Below are 9,597 nucleotides of genomic sequence, written 5' to 3' on the forward strand. Positions count from 1 at the left end.
GGATGAGTAGGAATTTGCCAGGCAGAGAAAGGAAAGGATATTTCAGGGGGAGCAGGGAGAGGCAAAGGCAAAGGCCAGAAGGAGTGCAAGTAGATGCATGGTGTGAGCGGGAAACAGGATAGATGTGTCCAGCAGACCACGGCATAGGAGAGGGGGAAGGACCAGGAGGGTAGCTGGCGAGCACCATTATCCTTGCCCAGCTCCCATTCCTCTTATTCTGCTGACCACCCCTCCATTTTCCAGAGTCTCCAGTATGATTGACCTTGCCTCCAAGCTCTAGAAGTGGGTCTGAGGCCCCAGCCTACCCAATCTGAGTCATAGGGATGGTTTAGGGATGGGCATGTCAGCAGTGGGCTTCAGTCTGGGAACTTGTGGTGACTATTAGGGTGACAGATGCCCAGATGTCAACTCAGGGCTGTCAACTCACGGAGGAGCTTGTCTAAGAATAAAGCCAGCACAGAGGAAAGCAGAGCCCAGAGAATGACTCTCAATAACATTGTTCGTGCTTCTGGATCCAGCCATGCCTGAATCAGACATCCATTACGTGAACCAACAACTTACAATTTTTGTTTAGTCCTGTTGGAATTGGGTTTCTGTCACTTGCCCATTAAAGAATAATTAAAAGCAGACAATAGCTCACGAGAGCAGCCGAATGCTGTGGGAGGGAAGCAAGGATCTGTGCAGAAGTGTGACATGACCAGAATTGCATTTTTTTAATTTAAACTCTCTTGTTGACATGGTAATGCTTTCGTGTGGTTCACAATTTAGAAATCACAGCAGGCTGAAGAGCCCACGCGCCACATCGAAAGATCCCGCATGTCGTGACGAAGATCCCGCGTGCTGCAACTAAAGACCCGAAGCTGCCAAATAAATAAATAAATAAAAATATAAAAGAAGAAATCACAAAAGACAAAACGTCTCCCTCTTACCCCTGTTCCCCAGGCACCAGTTCTCCTCTCCACAAACAACCAGCGTTATCAGTTTCTTGTAAACACTTCTAGAGATACTCTTTGCACATGCAAGCAAAGCCCCGTCCATTTTTTTTTTACACAAATGACAATATTTAGACAAGTAGAGCCCCAAAGTACAGCAGACCTTGGTGGGAGCAGGGGGAGGACAGGCCCCACTGCCGGGGGCGATGGGGGAGATTCTGCAGGAGCCGTGGGAAGCCACAATTTATTGAGCCTCTGCTATTCACATTGTCCGGCACCTTCCTTTCTTCAGTTGACATTATATCTATGACCACTTCATGTCAGTTCATAGAGTATATCGTCAGTTTCATTTTCTCACAGCTGCATAGTGTTTCACATGGGGTGTACCATAATTTATGCAAATTATGGCCTCTCCAGCCTCAAGCCCCCTCTCCACTCCCTCTGTTCTGGACAAGGGACTTTCAGCCCATCAGCCACCCCCATGGCCTCAGTTGACGGACGTTTAGGTTGTCCCCAGACCTTTCCTGTGACAAGCAGTGCTGGCATCTTGCACAGATGCTGTTACACACTCGTGTGAGCACAGCTGAAGAATAAGTTCATAGGGACTTGGGGGTCGCAGGACACTCTCTGTTGTCATTTGGTCAGCTCTGTCCACTTGTCTTTCTCAGGTGATGTGCCAGGTCCAGGCCCCCATAGGGACCACAGGGCCCATTTCTCCTCAGCCTCACTGGCAACTGGTTCTCAGCCTTTTCGATTTGTGTCACTCTGGTAGGTAAACACTAACTAAAGACAAAGGAGCCTCAGTGTGGTTTTAATCTGTGTTTCTCTTGTAAGTGAGTCTGGCCATTTTTCATAGGCTTCAGGGCCATTTCTATTTCCTTTTCCATGAACTGGAAAAGGAATTAGAGAATTATGCTTAAGAGGATCGATTCAGAGAAGGGGACGTGGAGGGAGGCCTGATTGGAGGCAGGTGCCACTTTGGGGGGGATGGATCAGGAGAGAGACGGAACTTGGCTCTGAGCTGTGGTGTGAAAGACGGCGCTGGAGATGATGAGGTCGAAAGATTGGAATTTGGTGACAGATGGGCCACAGGGGCCAGGGAGGAAGGACCGGGGTCAGGCCGGTCCAGCGTGGTGACTTGGGTGATGAGAGGGGCCAGGAAGGAAAGGGAGGACAGTGGGGCCACCAAGGGAGATGGAGGATCCCAGCAGGGGCCCTGCCCACTCTCCACCCCACATCGTGACTGATGCAAAACACCAACCTGACGGCCACACGCCCCTGCTCACATGCTTCAGTGGCCACAAACCCTGGTCAGGGACCCTGCTGGCCTCCAGCCTCAAGCCACCTCTCAGCTCCCTCTTCTCTGGCCCTGAGCACACCCAGCCTCCAGGACGGGCTCCTTACACGGCTCCTCCTTTCACCGGCCGCCTCCTGCGATTCCTGCAGGTCTCAGCCATGGTATCTCCCCTCGGGGAAGCATTCCGGACCCCAATCGATGTCGAGTTCCCTCGGAGAAACTCCGGACCACGGTCCTCTCTGAGCCATCGTCATCTGATTCATGTCCATCCCCCACTGGGCTGTAACCACTGTTGCCTCCCCAGAGTGGATGCCAATGAATGTGAATGAATGAACAGATGAATGAATGAAGGGCAGGGTACCGTGGGTAGCATACAGGGGGCAAATAGGAGACGAGGGTTTAGGAAGTAAAAGAGCCTGCAGTTGAGACTTCCCTGGTGGTGCAGTGATTAAGAATCTGCCTGCCAGTGCAGGGGACAAGGGTTCCAGCCCTGGTCTGGGAAGATCCCATATCCTGTGGAGCAACTAAGCCTGGGCGCCACAACTACTGAGCCTGCGCTCTAGAGAGCGAAAGCCACAACTACTGAGCCCACGTGCCACAACTACTGAAGCCCGTGCGCCTAGAGCCTGTGCTCTGCAACAAGAGAAACCCCTGCTTGCAGCAACTAGAGAAAGCCCGCACGCAGCAACAAAGACCCAATGCAGGCAAAAAAAAAAAAAAAAAAAGACCCTGGAGTGGGCTGCCTCTGTTTGAGGCACAGTGGCTCTCGGTGCTTTCCTGGCGCCCCCTCTAGGTGGAGCAGGAATTCTCTCCATTTGGTGGTACGTGTCTGCATCCCGATGCTGAGAAGAGATCCCCACACAGAGCCGGCACCACTGCAAGTGTCTGCGAACAGGAGCAGGCGTGGGAACAGGCATGGGAACTGATGGGCTAGGGCCCAGGTGGACGTTTCATGACAAGGCATCCCTTCGGCAGGTATCTTTTGTGGGCCTACTGTGTGCCAAGCACTCTACAGGGACGGGACAGGGTCCCTGCCCTCAGGGAGCAGGCATCATGGAGCAGAGGGGCAAGAGAGTTGTGTGTATACACACACACACACACACACACACATAATTTTTTCTTTCTTTTAAAATAGTCCATGAGCATGGCAAAAGATGTCAAACAGGATGTGAGAATGGACACGACAAATAATCCTCTGAGCCCTGACCCCTGGTTCTCCAACACCCATCCCCAGAGGTAAACCACTGTGATTGGAAATAATCTAAGGTCAGAACATTTGGGGTTTCTTTGTTCATTTATTTTGTTTTTAATTTATTTTACTGAAGTATAGTTAATTTACAATGTTGTGTTAGTTTCTGGTGTACAGCAAAGCAATTCAGTTATACATATATATATATATAATGGTTTGCATCTGCTAATCTCAAACTCCCAGTCCATCCCTCCCCCACCCCCCTTCCCCTTGGCAACCACAAGTCTATTCTCTATGTCTGTGAGTCTGTTTCTGTTTCGTAGATAAGTTCATTTGCGTCATGTTTTAGATTCCACATATAAGTGATATTGTATGGTATTTATCTTTCTCTGTCTGACTTACTTCACTTAGTGTGATAATCTCTAGGTCCATCCATGTTGCTGCAAATGGCATTATTTCATTCTTTTTTATGGCTGAGTAGTATTCCATTATATATATATATATATATATATATATATATACCACATCTTCTTCATCCATTCATCTGTCGATGGACATTTAGGTTGTTTCCATATCTTGGCTATTGTAAATAGTGCCGCTATGAGCATGGGGGTGCATGTATCTTTTTGAATTATAGGTTTGTCCAGATATATGCCCGGGAGTGGGATTGCTGGGTCATATGGTAGTTCTATTTTTAGTAACCTCCATACTGTTCTCCATAGTGGCTGCACCAACTTACATTCCCACCAACAGTGTACGAGGGTTTCCTTTTTTTCACACCCTCTCCAGCATTTGTTATTTGTAGACTTTTTAATGATGGCCATTCTGACCGGTGTGAGGTGATACCTTATTGTAGTTTTGATTTGCATTTCTCTAATAATTAGCAATGTGGAGCATCTTTTCATGTGCCTGTTGGCCACCTGTATGTCTTCTTTGGAGAAATGTCTATTTAGGTCTTCTGCCCCTTTCTTGATTGGGTTCTTTGTTTCTTTGTTATTGAGTTGTTTGAGCTATTTGTATATTTTGGAAGTTAGGCTAAGAAGAAGAACATTTGAAGAGGACTCCAGATCTCACGGGAAAGTGGGCCCCGGGAGCAGCCCCCCAGGACTCAGGCATGGCTGAGCCTTCCAGACACTGGCCCAGGGCTCCTCCAGCTCCCGGAGCAGAGAGGGGCTGCTACGGGACTGCCTCTGCCCACCCTGCTCTCCCCCTTTCCTGGGGGTAGGGCCTGCTGACTCAGCCCTGCAGGTCTTCAGTTCTCTCTCTCAGTGAGAAATGCTCAGACCCTGGGAGGATCTGGGAGCCACGGGAGCCAGCAGGATAGATGGGGCTCTGCGGGGCCCCGCCAGGCTCGGGGCAGATGCCCAGGCTCTCAGGGAGCGGTGCACGGGGACAGGGGTCAGCGGGGTCACGGACCAGCAGCTGTCCCCAAGACCCCCGAGGGGCCCTGGGCCCCGGCAGCTGCATGGCTCTCAGCTGTTAGGCGGGCTCCCTGCTGACAGGAGGAGGGTGGGTCTGGGTGGGGAGTCTGGAGCTGGCCGTGGGCCCAGTGGGTCCCAGAGCAGACCAGCCCTGAGGCCCATGGGGCCCTGGCATTTCCAGGGCAGACCCAGAGGGAGCAGACATAGATAGGCCTGGCCGCTCAGGGAAAGAAGATCTAGAATGATGAGGCCAGGGTGACAGAGGGGCCCAAATGCCTGAGCGTGGGTGATTAAGTCCCACCCCAGCGACCTCCGGACTCTGAGGCCAGGCACGTAAGCTCCCCCTCTGGTCTCCCCTCTCGTCGGCCAGACTCCCAGTGCTCTGGGTTCTCTTGAGAGTAATGAGTTCTACGCAGGCGACTCCTGGATCAACGCCTCCAATCCTCACGCCTCACCAGAGCCCGGATCTGTCATCCCTGATGTCCTGGGAGGCTGGGCCCATCTGGGTGCCCCCTTCATCCCGCCCTGCCCCAACAGACCCAGGCATCCCCTCCTCCCACATGCTCCCAGGCACCTGGGTTGCTCCCTGGGACTCCTCTGAAGTCTGTCCTTGCTGGGTGGCCAAGTTGGTCAGTATGGCACAGAGGAGAGACGAGGGATTGGAGTTCAAATCCCAGCCCCATTGCTTACTTCGGCCGGTGATCTTGAACCTCTTGGAGGCTGCTAGAGGGTTAGATGTGATCTCTGTGTCAAAGTACACACAGTTGGTCCTCAGAAATGGTAATTCCCTTTCCTTCCTACCCAAGCTGTGTTTTCTCAACTTAAACTTAAGAAAAAAAAAGGGGTGGGGGGGGGAATTCCCTTGTGGTTCAGTGGTTAGGGCTTAGGACTTGGCGCTTTCACCGCTGCGGCCCAGGTTAAATCCCTGGTCAGGCAACTAAGATCCCAAAAGCCGCACAGCATGGCCAAAACAAACAAAACCCGGATGGTGGTGGTGGTGGTGGTGGTATTTGCTATTTCTCTTTTTATTTTATTTTCTAAATTGAAGTATAGTTGATGTACAATATTAGTTTCAAGTGTACAACATAGTCATTCAGTACTTTTATAGATTATACTCCATTTAAAGTTATTACAAAACAATGGCTATATTTCCCTTTGCTGTACACTATATCCTTGCTGCTTATCCATTTTATATATAGTAGTTTTTATCTCTTAATCCCATACCCCATCTTGCTTCTCCCCCTTCCTCCTCCCACTGGTAAGCACTACTTTGTTCTCAGTATCTGAGTCTGTTTCTGTTTTGTTAGATACACTTGTTTGTTTTATTGTTTAGATTCCACATATAGGTGCTAACATAGAGTATTTGTCTTTCTCTGACTTATTTCACTAAGCATAATCTTCTCTAGGTTCACACGTATTGTTGCAAAGGGGGGTTGGTATTTGTGCTTTAGGTTTGGGGGCAGGAGACTCACTTCACCAGAGCTCGGACATTGTAGCCTGGTGCTGACCTCTCTCCCCAGCTTCTGGCTCTCTGTCCTCTGGTTTGATCCATATTCAGGAGGCGTTTCCCTTCATGGTGGCAAGACGGCTGCAGCAGCTCCACCCTTATGGTGTGTCTTTTCTCCCACCTCCAGCAGAAGCCTTAGAGTCATTGTGTTTGGCATGTCTTAGGTTGTGCCTATCCCTGGCCAATCACTGAGGCCAGAGAAATGCAACGTGCGGTTTGGTTTAGGCAAGGGAGGTGGGGGGAGGACAGGCAGTTCCTCCACAGGGGAACTGGGGTACTGTTTCCATAGGAACAGAGAGAGACTGCTGGGGGGCTCTGTCCTCTGATGGCTCTGAACGTGTCTCCCGTCTCCCGCCTCTCCCGGCTTCACTTTGCCCTTTGCGGCACTGCCAGCCCTTTCCTAAGACACAGATTGGATGTTGTCCTTCCACTACTCAGAAGCCTTCAAAGATTCCCCAAGGCACAAGAATCGATCCAAACTTCTCAGCAAGGCAGTCTAGCCTCCTCGAGGCATCTGGCTCCTAAGCAAGCACAGTTCCAGGCCCATCACTTCTTTCTTTCCCTCTTTTCTTCCTTCTCTTCTCCCTCCCTTCCCTTGCATTCCCTTCTTCCATAACTCTAAAGCCCCTCCCCCTACCATACCTGGGTATATGATATACCCAAGAGCATTGAGAACATGTTCACACAAAAACTTGTACAGAGTGTTTACAGCAGCACTACTCACAATAGCCCCCAAAGTGGAAACAACACTAATGTCCATCAACTGATGAATGGAGAAACCAAACATGGTCTATCTGTACAGTGGAATAGTATTCAGTCATAAAAAGGAACGAAGCACTGATAATGCTACAACATGGGTGAACCCTGAAAACATTATGCTAAGTGAAAGAAGCCAGACACAAAAGACTACATACTGGTTGATTCCATTTATACGATATGCCCAGAATAGGTAAATCTATAGAGCCAGAAAGTAGTTTAGCATTTGCCAGGGGATGGGAGTGGGGTGGAGATGGTGAGTGAGTGCTAGTGGGTATAGGGCTTCTTTCTGGGGTGAAGAAAATATTCTAGAAATAGTGATGATGTTTGCATAACACTGTGAATGTACTAAAAGCCACTGAACTATCTATACACATTAAAATGGTGAAATTCGGGAATTCCCTGGCGGTCCAGTGTTTAGGACTCTGCACTTCCACTGCTGGGGTCCCGGGTTCAATCCCTGGTCTGGGAACTAAGATCCCACAGACCTTGCTGGCAAAAAAAAAAAAAAAAAAGAAGAAGAAAAGGAAAAAATAAGGTGAAATTCGTGTTATTATTATATCTCAGTAACATTTTTTTTTAATGTAAAAAAAAAAAAAACCTACCTCATCCCACCCCAGTCAGTCAAGACCTTTCACATCTACTTAGAGGGCCGTCTGGAGGGAGAGGCCACGTGTGTCCAACCAGAACTGGCTCTCAGGTGGCTCAGCCAGGAGCCCCAGGGTCGGGGGAAAGGAAGCGTGTATCAAACAGAGAAGTGAAAAATCAGCCCAAATGGCTACTCCCAGCACTAGGGGAAGCCGCAAGGCTGGGCTGAGCCGGGCTAGGTGACCCTGAGTGAAGGGAAAGGAAACACCGAGGCCAGGGCTGGGCAGGGCTGGGGCATCGAGGCCTGGGAGGCAAACGTGGTAAGAACACAGGACTTTGCTTCTTCAGAACCATCTGCTTCATCCTTGGGCTTGTGTCTTGAAAGCCCAGGGCACGACCAGGACGAGGGAAGATGCCACCAAAGGGGATTCTGAAGCAGGTGGGTCCCAGGAGTCCAGGCCCAGCCAGGTTCCTCCACTTCATCCACCCCCGTCACCAGTGCCCCCTCCCAGAGCCTTATTTCAGAATCCTGAGCCCCAGTGAGGGGAGGGGGGAAGAGCTCTCCCCACAAGCAAGTGGGACGAGGCTTCAGGAAACTGGTGACCCAGGTGAAGAGGGGCCGAGGAGCAGTCAGCCGGTAGTCGCTGGGCACCGACTTCCCGCCAAGAGCAAAAGGGAAGCGTCTGGTGTCAGAGGGGCACGGGTCGCCAGACCTGTCTGCAATCTGGGGTTCTCATCCTGCTTTTTTTGTTTTAAATGCCTGCTCAGGTCCTCCCAGAGCATTGCCAACAGTCACACGACTTGCATCCAGGCAACGGGCTCTTGCTCCCATTCACGCGGAGCACCAGCTTTCTTTCCCGGGAAGCTGCACACCACCGCCTGCCTGCCCGGCACACGCCTCCCTCCCACCAGGATACAGGTCTTTTCTCCCCTCTGTAAACCGCCCTATCCCACTGGGGCCTCTGGATCGTCCTTGACCAATGGGCACCAGGACATTACCATTCCCCACAAGGCTGCTGCAGCAGCAACATAAGAATTGCCAGAGCCGTGACACCCAAGGAGCCACACGTGGGCTCAAACGGTAAGGGCTGGAGCCTTGTCTATTGTGGCCAAAGGCTCGTAATCTTCCCCGGCAAGGGTTTTCCAAGGCGGGGAGGGGTGGGGTTTCAGCCGATATGTGGCTTGATAGAAATACAAATGACATTCTCGAACTGCGGCAACTCTATCAGGTTGTGGAAGAGGGGCCCAGGCTCCATCCTGAGGCTGCTAAGTCACAGTGGCCCTTTGACCGTGGCTGGGTGCTTCCTGTGTGGGGGATCCCGGGGAGGAGGGAAAATCAGCTCCCCAAGCTGGGGCTTGTCTCCAATTCCTGCCTTCAGAGGAGGCACTTATAAAACGAATGAAACAAAGCAGCGACTGCTTGTTTTCAGAGGGAGACCAGTTTTACCCAAGCCTGGTCCGATCTATTGTTGATTCCACTTCACCATCAGAGGAGGAAGGCGAAGGTTGCACACTATTAGGTTAACTATTTATCTCTGACTCAAGGCATCGGCACGGGCTGCTCCCCCGGCCTGACAGCTGCGGGTTTCCAGCCTTGGCTTTGGCGTGTGAGGCAGGACGGCCGCCAGCTCAGGGCAGAAACCCGCTCCACGTTTAGCCAGCGACATCCTCTCCCCAGATGCCAGGACACACAGGTGCGGGGACGTGTTGGGGACCCTGGAAGGCCTGGCCTTCCAAGTGTTCTGGGCTAGAGGTGAGCCCCAGGCTGCTGGTGACTCGGCTGAGCCAGCGCTGGGGAATCCAGCTCTGGCGCAGCTCTGGGAGGCCGCCCCTCCCGATGGAGGGGTCAGGCTGGGACCACAGCAGGCCGGCGAGGACCGTGCTGGGCGGGCCGGGCCCACAGCCAG

At 51.4% G+C, this 9,597-nt stretch overlaps 1 long non-coding RNA gene across 1 annotated transcript; it reads left to right on the forward strand.

Annotated features, from left to right (window-relative positions):
• Positions 1-3,019: 3,019 nt before the first annotated feature.
• Positions 3,020-9,002, forward strand: LOC132525104 (uncharacterized). Its single transcript, XR_009542183.1, has 4 exons — positions 3,020-3,204; positions 3,365-3,495; positions 8,039-8,129; positions 8,459-9,002. It is a non-coding gene; the product is annotated as an uncharacterized LOC132525104 (long non-coding RNA).
• Positions 9,003-9,597: the final 595 nt, after the last annotated feature.

The sequence above is a fragment of the Lagenorhynchus albirostris genome, chromosome 9 (genome assembly GCF_949774975.1).
Source record: "Lagenorhynchus albirostris chromosome 9, mLagAlb1.1, whole genome shotgun sequence".
Taxonomy (NCBI): Eukaryota; Metazoa; Chordata; class Mammalia; order Artiodactyla; family Delphinidae; genus Lagenorhynchus; species Lagenorhynchus albirostris.